This window comes from Oncorhynchus tshawytscha, linkage group LG28 (assembly GCF_018296145.1).
Source record: "Oncorhynchus tshawytscha isolate Ot180627B linkage group LG28, Otsh_v2.0, whole genome shotgun sequence".
In the NCBI taxonomy this organism is placed as follows: Eukaryota; Metazoa; Chordata; class Actinopteri; order Salmoniformes; family Salmonidae; genus Oncorhynchus; species Oncorhynchus tshawytscha.
In genome coordinates, this window is record NC_056456.1 from 4,553,872 (window position 1) to 4,569,146 (window position 15,275).

General features: G+C 41.0%; 1 protein-coding gene across 2 annotated transcripts in view; it reads right to left on the minus strand.

Moving 5' to 3' along the window:
* The window catches only part of camsap2b (calmodulin regulated spectrin-associated protein family, member 2b), a 72,950-nt gene that overhangs the window by 31,989 nt on the left and 25,686 nt on the right, over window positions 1–15,275 (minus strand). The window lies entirely within an intron of this gene.

The window sequence follows — 15,275 nt, forward strand, 5'->3', positions numbered from 1 at the left end:
GAAAACATTCCATCCCTCTTCCAGTCACACCAAAATAAAAAGGTCATAGATTCCCATCTAAGGTCACATGCAGGTCACATAAAAACCCCGGGCATGTTCAGTATTTATGAAAACATTAACGGATGTCATAAATGGGGAACCGTGTAAATGTGTGTCTTAGTGTGTGTTAGTTCTAGAACAGTACGAAGCATGACATTCTGCTGACCTTTCCAATCCCATTCCTGGGCGGTCAGAACAGCTAGCAGCTCTCCCTCCCCTTCCTCTTCCTGCCTCTTCAGAGGTCTGGTCCACTCTAACATCTTCTAATGTGTGTGTTTACTTCTTGGTGTGACACAGGTCAGTTCTGCCGTTCAGCACGGATTCAGATGGTTACTACTGTGGTAAGAAGAGCTGCTCTCCAATCAGTTGATTAAAGACGGCATGTTACATTACGAAGTGATCAGAATAACTATTGGTGTAATAACGTACGTAATTACTCTGTAACAAGCTAGTAAGTATATGAAGTAATACACTAAGGCAGAAGGCGTCTCTGTGAGCGAGTGGCCTACTCTCGCGACAACCTACGGGAAACCTCGAAGTGAACATACTCTGTTATTCCAACAATACTATGCTTTGAACTACTGAAGCACAACCAACAGCACCAAGCAACAAAACAGGAAAACACAAAAACAGACCTCTCTATTCATGACCCCATAGAGACGCTTATATAAGAGACTGCTTACACGTAGTGTGGCCCTGTGTTTCCAAAGAGAGAGAGAGAGGGGGGGAGACAGGCTGACACAGAGAGATAGCGAGAGAGAGAGAGAGAGAGAGAGAGAGAGATAGAGAGACTGACAGAGAGATAGCGAGAGAGAGAGAGAGAGAGAGGGGGAGACAGACTGACACAGAGAGATAGCGAGAGAGAGAGAGAGAGAGAGAGAGAGGGGGGGACAGACTGACACAGAGAGATAGCGAGAGAGAGAGAGAGACTGACAGAGAGATAGCGAGAGAGAGACTGACAGAGAGAGAGAGGGAGAGAGACTGATAGAGACAGAGAAAGACAGAGTCCAACTGACCAATCTTTCAGTGCTTTCTCTCCCCGTTCTTTAAAGCCCATCCCATTTCCTCTACTCCACTGCCAGCAAATATAGTAGGTTTGTACAGTGTCACTACAGACTACAGACCAAGTCCTCATGGAACATTACACATTTAACATTCAGCTCGAATTTGGTGAAAGCTATAAATTAAATAGATATTCTGATGACTATTTTATAGGTTTCAGTATCTCAAAAAAATGATCCAAGATCGCATGCATTTTCTAACATCACCCTTTCAAGAATGAAGAACTGCTTCATCTGATGCATCATAATGCAGAGCCTTCAGAAAGTATTCACATCCCTCCACGTAGTCCACTTGTTGTGTTATAGACGGAATTTCAAACGGATTCGCTTTTTCCTTCACTGGCCCACACAAAATACCCTATAAAGTCAAAGTGGAATTATGTTTTTTGATTTTTTTTTAAACAAATGAAGTTAAAATGAAAAGTTGAAATGTCTTAAGTCAATAAGTATTCAACCCCTTTGTTATGGAAAGCCTAAATAAGTTCAAGAGTAAAAAAGTGCTAATTAATACACCCAGTATTCATGGTGCCGCTTGCACAGTCACTACAAAGATACAGGGGTCCTTCCTAACTCAGTTGCCGGAGAGGAAGGAAACCACTCAGGGATTTCACCTTGTGGCTTGCCAAAGTATTCACCCACTTTGGCATTTTTCCTATTTTGATGCCTTACAACCTGGAATTAAAATATATTTTTTGGGCGGGGTTTGTATCATTTGATTTAAACAACATGCTTACCACTTTGAAGATGCAAAATATCTTTTATTGTGAAACAAACAAGAAATAAGACAAAAAAACAGAACTTGAGCATGCATAACTATTCACCCCCCCAAAGTCAATACTTTGTAGAGCCACCTTTTGCAGCAATTATAGCTGCAAGTCTCTTGGGGTATGTCTCTAAAAGCTTGGCACATCTAGCCACTGGGATTTTTGCCCATTCTTCAAGGCAATACTGCTCCAGCTCCTTCAAGCTGGATGGGTTCCGCTGGTATAGAGCAATCTTTAAGTCATACCACAGATTCTCAATTGGATTGAGATCTGGGCTTTGACTAGGCCATTCCAAGACATTTAAATCTTTCCCCTTAAACCACTCGAGTATTGCTTTAGTAGTATGCTTAGGGTCATTGTCCTGCTGGAAGGTGAACCTCCATCCCAGTCTCAAATCTTTGGAAGACAGAAACAGGTTTCCCTCAAGAATTTCCCTATATTTAGCACCATCCATCATTCCTTTAATTCTGACCAGTTTCCCTAACCTCTCGAGCCAGCTAGGGTGTGGAAGCCCGACGAGCTGGCTAGGCACCCCCATTTCCATCGGTGGCGACCCAGAGCCGATGCCACCACACCAACCGGAACGCCAGTACTCCCTGATGCTTCGTGTGATGGCTTCTGCATTCTGTCACATGGGATGATGCTGGAGAGACGAAGCAGGTACGGGGAGTCAGGCTCTTCTGTTCTGACTGACAGTCCAAGAGTTTTACTTTACCATCCAGAAATCCAGTCTGGATTTAAACCAATAGCCTTACAGACTAGAAGTGCAGCTGTGAGATTTTAGTCTTAGTCCCTTCTGAACCCACTGACTTTATTTACATAAACCCACTAATCGTAAATGTTTTTAAGTTGTTCTTTACATTTATTTTACCCCCTTTTTCGTAGTATCCAATTGTTAGTAGTTACTATCTTGTCTCATTGCTACAACTCCCGTACGGGCTCGGGAGAGACGAAGGTCGAAAGTCATGCGTCCTCCGATACACAACCCAACCAAGCCACACTGCTTCTTAACACAGTGCGCATCCAACCCGGAAGACAGCCGCACCAATGTGTCGGAGGAAACACCGTGCACCTGGTGTTTCTTTTTTATCACTTTGGTGCAAGTATGTGGTACATTTTCACAACTCTTAGTACAAAATTAAAAACAGATCATCAAAAAGGCATATGTTTCAAAACTATAAGCACATTTTCAATTGAATAACTACAACACACAAAATCATCACAAAATGTAATCAGTGTTTGATCTAGAAATACATTGCAATACATGTTCATATAAAGTCATTTCACAATGCAATGCTCATGTTACTTTTGATATGAATCTCTTCACTTTTGTAAAAAGACATTTGACTATTACTCAACTCAACTGAGCCACTTACAGGACAACTACAATATATAAGTAGAATACAATACTGTACAAAGGGAAGCACAGCCGCGAGCTGCCCAGTGACATGAGCCTAGAAGACGAGCTAAATCACTTCTATGCTCGCTTCGAGGCAAGCAACACTGAGGCATGCATGAGAGCATCAGCTGTTCCGGATGACTGTGTGATCACGCTCTCCATAGCCGACGTGAGTAAGACCTTTAAACAGGTCAACATACTGAGGCTGCGGGGCCAGACAAATTACCAGGACGTGTGCTCCGGGCATGTTCTGACCAACTGGCAGGTGTCTTCACTGACATTTTCAACATGTCCCTGATTGAGTCTGTAATACCAACATGTTTCAAGCAGACCACCATAGTCCTTGTGCCCAAGAACACAAAGGTAACCTGCCTAAATGACTACAGACCCGACTCACGGCAGTAGCCATGAAGTGCTTTGAAAGGTTGGTAATGGCTCACATCAACAACCATTACTCCAATTTGCATACCGCCCAAACAGATCCACAGATGATGCAGTCTCTATTGCACTCCACAGTGCCCTTTCCCACCTGGACAAAAGGAAGAGAATGAGAATGCTATTCATTGACTACAGCTCAGCGTTCACCACCATAGTGCCCTCAAAGCTCATCACTAAGCTAAGGATCCTGGGACCAAACACCTCCCTCTGCAACTGGATCCTGGACTTTCTGACGGGTCGCCCCCAGGTTCTGAGGGTAGGTAGCAACACATCTGCCACGCTGATCCTCAACACTGGAGCGCCACAGGGGTGCATGCTCAGTCCCCTCCTGTACTCTCTGTTCACCCATGACTGCATGGCCAGGCACAACTCCAACACCATCATTAAGTTTGCAGACGACACAACAGTGGTAGGCCTGATCACCGACAACGACGAGACAGCCTATAGGGAGGAGGTCAGAGACCTGGCCGGGTGGTGCCAGAATAACAACCTATCCCTCAACGTAACCAAGACTATGGAGATGATTGTGGACTACAGGAAATTGAGGACCGAGCACACCCCCATTCTCATCGACGGGGCTGTAGTGGAGCAGGTTGTGAGCTTCAAGTTCGTTGGTGTCCACATCAACAAAAAACTAGAATGGTCCAAACACACCAAGACAGTCGTGAAGAGGGCACGACAAAGCCTACTCCCCCTCAGGAAACTAAAAAGATTTGGCATGGGTCCTGAGATCCTGAAAAGGTTCTACAGCTGCAACATCGAGAGGATGGTTGCATCACTGTCTGGTACGGCAATTGCTTGGCCTCTGACCGTAAGGCACTACAGAGGGTAGTGTGTACGGCCCAGTACATCACTGGGGCTAAGCTGCCTACCATCCAGGACCTCTACAACAGGCGGTGTCAGAGGAAGGCCCTAAAAAAAGACCCCAGCCACCCCAGTCATAGACTGTTCTCTCTACTACCGCCTGGCAAGCGGTACCGGAGTGTTTTAGGACAAAAAGGCTTCTCAACAGTTTTTACCCCCAACCCCTCTTTTTAAGCTGCTGCCACTCTCTGTTTATCATATATGCATAGTCACTTTAACTATACATTCATGTACATACTACCTCAATTGGGCCGACCAACCAGTGCCTCCGCACATTGGCTAACTGGGCTATCTGCATTGTGTCCCGCCACCCGCCACCCACCAACCCCTCGTTTACGCTACTGCTACTCTCTGTTCATCATATATGCATAGTCAGTTTAACCATATCTACATGTACATACTACCTCAATCAGCCTGACTAACCTGGGTCGGTATGTAGCCTCGCTACTTTTATAACCTCGCTATTGTATATAGTCTGTCTTTTTACTGTGGTTTTATTTCTTTACTTACCTATTGTTCACCTAACATATTTTTTGCACTATTGGTTAGAGCATTTCACTGTAAGGTCTACACCTGTTGTATTCCGCTCACGTGACAAATAAACGTTGATTTAATTTGAAAATACAATTGACGATTACAATACAGGTGGAAGATGTATGATGGCCATCTGCATGATTGTACCACCCTCCTTCAGGCCATGGATGAGGCATGTAATGATTTCAATCCACACATACAGTACCAGTCAAAAGTTTGGACACACCTACTCATTCAAGGGTTTTTCCTTATTTTGACTATTTTCTACATTGTAGAATAATAGTGAAGATATCAAAACTATGAAACAGCACATATGGAATCATGTAGTAACCACAAAAGTGTTCAACAAATCAAAATATATTTTTTTATTTGAGATTCTTCAAAGTATCCACCCATTGCCTTGATGACAGCTTTGCACACTTTTGACATTCTCTCAACCAGCTTCACCTGGAATGCTTTTCCAACAGTCTTGAAGGAGTTCCCACATATGCTCAGCACTTATTTGGACTCTGCGGTCCAAATAACCCTTACACAGCCTGGAGGTGTGTTGGGTCATTGTCCTGTTGAAAAACAAATGATAGTCCCACTAAGTGCAAACCTGACGGGATGGTGTATCGCTGCAGAATGCTGTGGTAGCCATGCTGGTTAAGTGTGCCTTGAATTCTAAATAAATCACTGACAGTGTCACCAGCAAAGCACCCCCACACCATCACACCTCCTCCTCCATGCTTCACAGTGGGAACCACACATGCGGAGATCCTCCGTTCACCCACTCTGCATCTCACAAAGACACTGCGGTTGGAACCAAATATCTCAAATTTGGACTCATGAGACCAAAGGACAGATTTCCACTAGTCTAATATCCATTGCTCGTATTTCTTGGCCCAAGTAAGTCTCGTCTTCTTATTGGTGTTCTTTAGTAGTGGTTTCTTTGCAGCAATTCGACCATGAAGGCCTGATTCACCCAGTCTCCTCTAAACAGTTGCTGTTGAGATGTGTCTGTTACTTGAACTCTGTGAAGCATTTATTTGGGCTGCAATCTGAGGTGCAGTTAACTCTGATGAACTCTGCAGCAGAGGTAACTCTGGGTCTTCCTTTCCTGTGGCGGTCCTCATGAGAGCCAGTTTCATCATAGCGCTTGATGGTTTTTGCGACTGCACTTGAAGAAACTTTCAAAGTCTTCCGGATTGACTGACCTTCATTTCTTAATGTAATGATGGACTGTCACTTCTCTTTTCTTATTTGAGCTGTTCTTGCCACAATATGGACTTGGTCTTTCACCAAATAGGGCTATCTTCTGTATACCACCCCTACCTCGTCACAACACAACTGATTGTCTCAAACGCATTAAGAAGGAAAGAAATTCCACAAATGAACTTTTAACAAGGCACACCTCTTCATTGAAATGCATTCCAGGTGACTAACTCATGAAGCTGGTTGAGAGAATGCAAAGAGTGTGCAAAGCTGTCATCAAGATGGCTACTTTGAAGAATCTCAGATATAAAATATAATTTGATTTGTTTAACACTTTTTTGGTTACTACCTGATTCCATATGTGTTATTCATAGTTTTGCAGTCTTCACTAGTATTCTACAATGTAGAAAATTGAAACAAATTAAGAAAAACCCTGCAATGAGTAGGTGTGCCCAAACGTTTGACTGACTGTATGTCAGGATTGGATTCACCATGCCAAAAGGTTCCCCCCCAGGTACATGAACAATGAGGATATTTACTGTGATTTTGACAGGCTTGATACAAACTAGCGCCTGCTAAACTTTGTTTGTTTCATTTATTTCATTTGATTACGTTGTTAAAGATGTCTTCAATGATCACACCTTTGATGACACATGGGACAGAAATGATGGAAATGTGATGTTCAGTAAATCTTAATGAGTAACGTGTACTGCCTAATGTGAAAACAGTGTAATGTATTGTAACTTACAGCACTCTAGCATTCTACATTCCAAGGGACATTTTGAGACATGTACAATGCCTTCGGAAAGTATTCATTTGTTGTATTCATCAGCCTGAATTCCAAATGGAGTCAACCAAACAAATGTTACCCATCTCCACAATACCCCATAATGACAAAGTTAAAACATGCTTTCACAGATACAGAAATATCTCATTTACATAATACTGTAAGTATTCACACCCCTGAGTTAATTCATGTTAGTATCACCTTTGGCAGCGATTACAGCTGTGAGTCTTTCTGGGTAAGTCTATTAGCGCTTTCCGCACCTGGATTGTACAATACTGTATTTGCCCATTATGTTATTCAAAATTCTTCAAGCTCTGTCAAATTGGTTGTTGATCATGTTAGACAACTATTTTCAAGTCTTGCCATAGATTTTCAAGCTGATTTAAGTCAAAACTGTAACTCAGTCACTGTCTTCTTGGTATGCAACTTCAGTATAGATTTGGCCTTGTGTTTTAGGTTATTGTCCTGATGAAAGTTTAATTAATCTCCCAGTGTCTGGTGGAAAGCAGACTGAACTAGGTTTTCCTTTAGGATTTTGTATGTGCTTAGCTCCATTCTGTAGATTTTTTTATCCTGAAAAACTTGCCATTCCTTATTAACGATTACAAGCATACCCATAACATGATGCAGCCACCACTACGCTTGAAAATATGGAGAGTGGTACTCAGTAATGTGTTGTATTGGATTTTCCCCAAACATAACACTTTGTATTCAGGACAAAAAGTTAATTGCTTTCCCACATTTTTTGCAATTTTACTTTAGTGCCTTCACTTTCGAATGCATGTTTTGGAATATTTGTATTCTGTACAGGTTTTTCACTATGTCAATTAGGTTATTATTGTGGAGTAACTACAATGTTGTTGATCCATCCTCAGATTTCTCCTATCAAAGCCATTCAATTCTTTAACTGTTTTAAAGTCACCATTGGCCTCACGGTGAATCCCTGCGCGGTTTCCTTCCTCTCCGGCAACTGAGTTAGGAAGGACTCCTGTATCTTTGTGGTGACTGGGTGAATTGATACACCATCCAACAAAATAAATATGTACCCATCTACCAGTAGGAGCCCTTCTTCGCGATTCATTGGAAAACCTCCCTGGTCTTAGCGGTTGAATCTGTGTTTGAAATTCACTGCTCGACCAACAGATAATTGTATGTGTGGGATACAGAGATGAGGTAGTCATTACAAAATCATGTTAAACACTATTATTGCACTACAGAGTGAGTCCATGCAACTTATTATGTGACTTGTTAAGCACATTTTTACTCCTGAACTTATCTAGGCTTTCCATAACAAAGGGGCTGAATAATTATTGACTCAAGACATTTCAGCTTTTCATTTTCAATTAATTTGTAACAATTTCGAAAAACATAATTCCACTTTGGCATTATGGGGTATTGTGTGTACGCCAGCGATAAATCTGAAGTTGTCACTGCAACCAATCAAAGCTGGGACCAAGAGACTGAAAAACAGCTTCTATCTCAAGGCCATCAGACTGTTAAACAGCCGTCACTAGCACATTAGAGGCTGCTGCCTACAGGCATAGACTAGGAATCACTGGCCACTTTAAGGAAGGGAACACTGGTCACTTTAATAATGTTTACATATGTGGCATTACTCATCTCATATGTATATACTGTATTCTATACTATTCTACGGTATCTTAGTCACTAATAATGTTCACATATCTGGCATTACTCATCTCATATGTATATACTGTATTCTATACTATTCTACTGTATCTTAGTCACTTAATAATGTTTACATATCTGGCATTACTCATCTCATATGTATATACTGTATTCTATACTATTCTACTGTATCTCAGTCACTTAATAATGTTCACATACTGCATTACTCATCTCATATGTATATACTGTATTCTATACTATTCTACTGTATCTCAGTCACTTAATAATGTTCACATACTGCTTTACTCATCTCATATGTATATACTGTATTCTATACTATTCTACGGTATCTTAGTCACTTAATGTTCACATACTGCATTACTCATCTCATATGTATATACTGTATTCTATACTATTCTACGGTATCTTAGTCACTTAATGTTCACATACTGCATTACTCATCTCATATGTATATACTGTATTCTATACTATTCTACGGTATCTTAGTCACTTAATAATGTTCACATACTGCATTACTCATCTCATATGTATATACTGTATTCTATACTATTCTACGGTATCTTAGTCACTTAATAATGTTTACATATGTGGCATTACTCATCTCATGTGTATATACTGTATTCTATACTATTCTATGATAACTTATTGACCTAATAATGCTTACATATATTGCATTACTCATCTCAAACAGTTGAAGTTAGAAGTTTACATACACTTGGGTTGAAGTCATTAAAACTCGTTTTTCAACCACTCCACAAATTTCTTGTTAACAAACTATAGTTTTGGCAAGTCGGTTAGGACGTCTACTTTGTGCATGACACAAGTCATTTTTCCAAAAATAATTTACAGACAGATTATTTCACTTACAATTCACTGTATCATAATTCCAGTGGGTCAGAAGTTTGCATACACTAAGTCGACTGTGCCTTTAAACAGCTTGGAAAATTCCAGAAAATGATGTCATGGCTTTAGAAGCTTATGAGGCTAATTGACATAATTTCAGTCAATTGGAGGTGTACCTGTGGATGTATTTCAAGGCCTACCGTCAAGCTCAGTGCCTCTTTGCTTGACATCATGGGAAAATCAAAAGAAATCTGCCAAGACCTCCGAAAAATTTTTGTAGACCTCCACAAGTCTGATTCGTCCTTGGGAGCAATTTCCAAACGCCTGAAGATACCACATTCATCTGTACAAACAATAGTACGCAAGTATAAACACCATGGGACAACGCAGCCGTCATACCGCTCAGGAAGGAGACGCTTTATGTCTCCTAGAGATGAACGTACTTTGATGCGAAAAGTACAAATCAGTCCCAGAACAACAGCAAAGGACCTTGTGAAGATGCTGGAGGATACAAGAGTATCTATATCCACAGTCAAAGGAGTCCTATATCGACATAACCTGAAAGGCCGCTCAGCAAGGAAGAAGCCACTGCTCCAAAACCGCCATAAAAAGCCAGACTACGGTTTGCAACTGCACATGGGGACAAAGATCGTACTTTTGGAGAAATGTCCTCTGGTCTGATGAAACAAAAATAGAACTGTTCTGCCATAATGACCATCATTATGTTTGGAGGAAAAAGGGGGAGACTTGCAACCCGAAGAACACCATCCCAACTGTGAAGCACGGGGGTGGCAGCATCATGTTGTGGGGGTGCTTTGCTGCAGGAGGGACTGGTGCACTTCACAAAATAGATGGCTGCATGAGGATGGAAAATTATGTGGATATATTGAAGCAACATCTCAAAACATCAGTCAGGAAGTAAAGCTTGGTCGCAAATGGGTCTTCCAAATGAACAATGACCCCAAGCATACGTCCAAAGTTGTGGCAAAATGGCTTAAGGACAACAAAGTCAAGGTATTGGAGTGGCCATCACAAAGCCCTGACCTCAATTCTATAAAAAATTTGTGGGCAGTACTGAAAAAGCGTGTGCGAGCAAGGAGGCCTACAAACCTGACTCAGTTATAACAGCTCTGTCAGGAGGAATGGGACAAAATTCACCCAACTTATTGTGGGAAGCGTGTGGAAGACTAACCGAAACGTTTGACCCAAGTTAAACAATTTAAATGCAATGCTACCAAATACTAATTGAGTGGATGTAAACTTCTGACCCACTAGGAATGTGATGCAAGAAATAAAAACTGAAATAAATCATTATCTCTACTATTATTCTGACATTTCACACTCTTAAATTAAAGTGGTGATCCTAACTGACCTAAGACAGGGAATTTTTACTACGATTAAATGTCAGAAACCCAGTTTAAATGTGTTTGGCTAAGGTGTATGTAAACTTCCGACTTCAACTGTATATGTATATACTGTATTCTATACTATTCTACTGTATCTTAGTCCGTTCCGCTCTGACATCGCTCGTCCATATGTATATTCTCTATTCTATACTATTCTACTGTATCTTAGTCCGTTCCACTCTGACATCGCTCGTCCATATGTATATTCTCTATTCTCTACTATTCTACTGTATCTTAGTCCGTTCCACTCTGACATCGTCGTCCATATGTATATTCTCTATTCTATACTATTCTACTGTATCTTAGTCCGTTCCACTCTGACATCGCTCGTCCATATGTATATTCTCTATTCTACTGTATCTTAGTCCGTTCCACTCTGACATCGCTCGTCCATATGTATATTCTCTATTCTACTGTATCTTAGTCCGTTCCGCTCTGACATCGCTCGTCCATATGTATATTCTCTATTCTACTGTATCTTAGTCCGTTCCGCTCTGACATCGCTCGTCCATATGTATATTCTCTATTCTACTGTATCTTAGTCCGTTCCACTCTGACATCGCTCGTCCATATGTAAATACTGTATTCTCTACTATTCTACTGTATCTTAGTCCGTTCCGCTCTGACATCGCTCGTCCATATGTATATACTGTATTCTATACTATTCTACTGTATCTTAGTCCGTTCCGCTCTGACATCGCTCGTCCATATGTATATTCTCTATTCTACTGTATCTTAGTCCGTTCCACTCTGACATCGCTCGTCCATATGTATATTCTCTATTCTATACTATTCTACTGTATCTTAGTCCGTTCCACTCTGACATCGCTCGTCCATATGTATATTCTCTATTCTATACTATTCTACTGTATCTTAGTCCGTTCCACTCTGACATCGCTCGTCCATATGTATATTCTGTATTCTATACTATTCTACTGTATCTTAGTCCGTTCCGCTCTGACATCGCTCGTCCATATGTATATACTGTATTCTCTACTATTCTACTGTATCTTAGTCCGTTCCACTCTGACATCGCTCGTCCATATGTATATTCTCTATTCTATACTATTCTACTGTATCTTAGTCCGTTCCACTCTGACATCGCTCGTCCATATGTATATTCTCTATTCTATACTATTCTACTGTATCTTAGTCCGTTCCACTCTGACATCGCTCGTCCATATGTATATTCTCTATTCTATACTATTCTACTGTATCTTAGTCCGTTCCACTCTGACATCGCTCGTCCATATGTATATACTGTATTCTATACTATTCTACTGTATCTTAGTCCGTTCCACTCTGACATCGCTCGTCCATATGTATATTCTCTATTCTATACTATTCTACTGTATCTTAGTCCGTTCCACTCTGACATCGCTCGTCCATATGTATATACTGTATTCTCTACTATTCTACTGTATCTTAGTCCGTTCCGCTCTGACATCGCTCGTCCATATGTATATACTGTATTCTATACTATTCTACTGTATCTTAGTCCGTTCCACTCTGACATCGCTCGTCCATATGTATATTCTCTATTCTATACTATTCTACTGTATCTTAGTCCGTTCCACTCTGACATCGCTCGTCCATATGTATATACTGTATTCTATACTATTCTACTGTATCTTAGTCCGTTCCACTCTGACATCGCTCGTCCATATGTATATTCTCTATTCTATACTATTCTACTGTATCTTAGTCCGTTCCACTCTGACATCGCTCGTCCATATGTATATACTGTATTCTATACTATTCTACTGTATCTTAGTCCGTTCCACTCTGACATCGCTCGTCCATATGTATATACTGTATTCTATACTATTCTACTGTATCTTAGTCCGTTCCGCTCTGACATCGCTCGTCCATATGTATATACTGTATTCTCTACTTAGATTTGTGTATTGGGTATATGTTGTGTAATTGTTAGATATTCCTTGTCAGATATTACTGCACTGTCGGAGCTAGAAGCACAAGCATTTCGCTCCACCGGTAATAACATCTGCTAATCACGTGTATATGACCAACAAAATGTGATTTGATATGATTTAATTTGTTTGAAATTCCATCTGTAACACAACAAAATGTGGAATAAGTCGACCTTGCTTTTTCTGCTATTGGATTAACTGATTGTTAAAATAACTACATTGAGAAGATGTCATGATTTTATATTTTGGTGTTATAATGAATGTACTCATTATATTTCACTGTAAACCTCTATTTTGGATCAGTGGTTGTGTGGTGAAAGATGTCTACAAACAAAGGTTTAAAAAGTGTTACCAGTTTGGAGTGTTGTACTAAGAGTTTCCCTTTTCCATTCACCACATCCTTATGAAAATAGTAGGAACAGCCATTCCGGACCGTGAGTCCTTGTTGAAAAGGTTGTTTGCTACAACATGATGATGATAATATTACAGCAAAATCTTCTATAGTATTTGACCTTTTCTGTACTATTGAATAACAATTTCAAAGGGTTGTTTTCAAGGCTTTACATTGTTGCTGAGGAATGGTAGTGTCATGCTAGATCGCTCAGGAGGGATGAGTTTTAAACTGTGGGTATTAGGCTGTTTACAGTAGCTGGGATCTCCTCTGGAATAAAAACAGTGCTGGTGTTGATAGTAAAGCATGGACTTAAAAGCCTTAGATCCCCTCATAAAGAGATCTGCCGTGTGTGTGTATGTCTTCAGAGTCAGCTCTAATGGCACTAAACCATTGACTGGTGACAGTAGCACCTAAAAAGGCTTTGATTTGACCAGACACAGATATTATTGGTCATAGTGAGAGCTGTACTCTCATCTCATCTCACCGCTAAAACATTGTCATTGCATGAAGAGGACACATATTTACATTGACATCCCCATCCGCTCTCATTAGGTTATCAACACGAAAGTAAAACTGTTATTAATGTGGTGTAAAGCAAACATTCTGCTTTTATTTCCTGTTATTCAGCAACTAAGGCTGTGCATGTGTGTGTATGTGTGTGTGCGTGTGTGTGTGTGTGTGTGTGTGTGTGTGTGTGTGTGTGTGTGTGTGTGTGTGTGTGTGTGTGTGTGTGTGTGTGTGTGTGTGTGTGTGTGCGTGTGCCCTTGATCAAAGACACTCAGAGGAAAGGCCACTTCAGCTGAACATACAGATAATACCAGTAGTGACCGACAGACACCTACCGCTCCCTGAGTCACCATTGTCTGCTCAGCAAAGATTCACCATCAGATACAAAGTTACACCATCAGATACAAAGATACACCATCAGAGACAAAGATTCACCGTCAGATACAAAGATTCACCATCAGATACAAAGATACACCATCAGAGACAAAAATTCACCGTCAGAGACAAAGATACACCGTCAGAGACAAAGATACACCGTCAGAGACAAAGATACACCGTCAGAGACAAAGATTCACCCTCAGAGACAAAGATACACCCTCAGAGACAAAGATACACCGTCAGAGACAAAGATACACCGTCAGAGACAAAGATTCACCGCCAGAGACAAAGATTCACCGTCAGAGACAAAGATACACCGTCAGAGACAAAGATACACCGTCAGAGACAAAGATTCACCGTCAGAGACAAAGATACACCGTCAGAGACAAAGATTCACCGTCAGAGACAAAGATACACCGTCAGAGACAAAGATACACCGTCAGAGACAAAGATACACCGTCAGAGACAAAGATACACCGTCAGAGACAAAGATACACCGTCAGAGACAAAGATTCCCCGTCAGAGACAAAGATACACCGTCAGAGACAAAGATTTATACTGACAATAAAAACAGCCACAACTGCGGAGATCCACAGAGGTCAGGGTGACATATGATGCACTGTATTGCATCTATGACTATAGCCATATCCGTTCTCCTGGTTATAGCTCTCACTCTGAGCTTTAAGACACACCGGGGGCTGCAGCTCAAAAGTCTGGAAAGGTGTACCCTCTTTGTCTCTGTTTCCACTACTTCTAAGACGAGGATCAAAGCTTATTCAAAAGTAGGCATTCATTCCCCATAATGACTTCACCTATTACTGGTTTTCAGATCAGCGCAGGTGAAGGAGACAAATAGAGGAGGGCCCTTTAGACTATTGAGATGTGCCCCTGAACTTCACAAGGACAGACATGGATGAAGGTCAGAGAGATGGATGCTCTTTGTTCCTTAGCCTACAGTTTATACATTATATTGCTATGCTCTTAAGTAGTGGGACTGTCACTTATGCATGCCTCCTATGCTAATGTCATTCCACAGATGGCTTTTCACACACATACTGAAAACGCTGCCTCGGCAGACAAATCCAA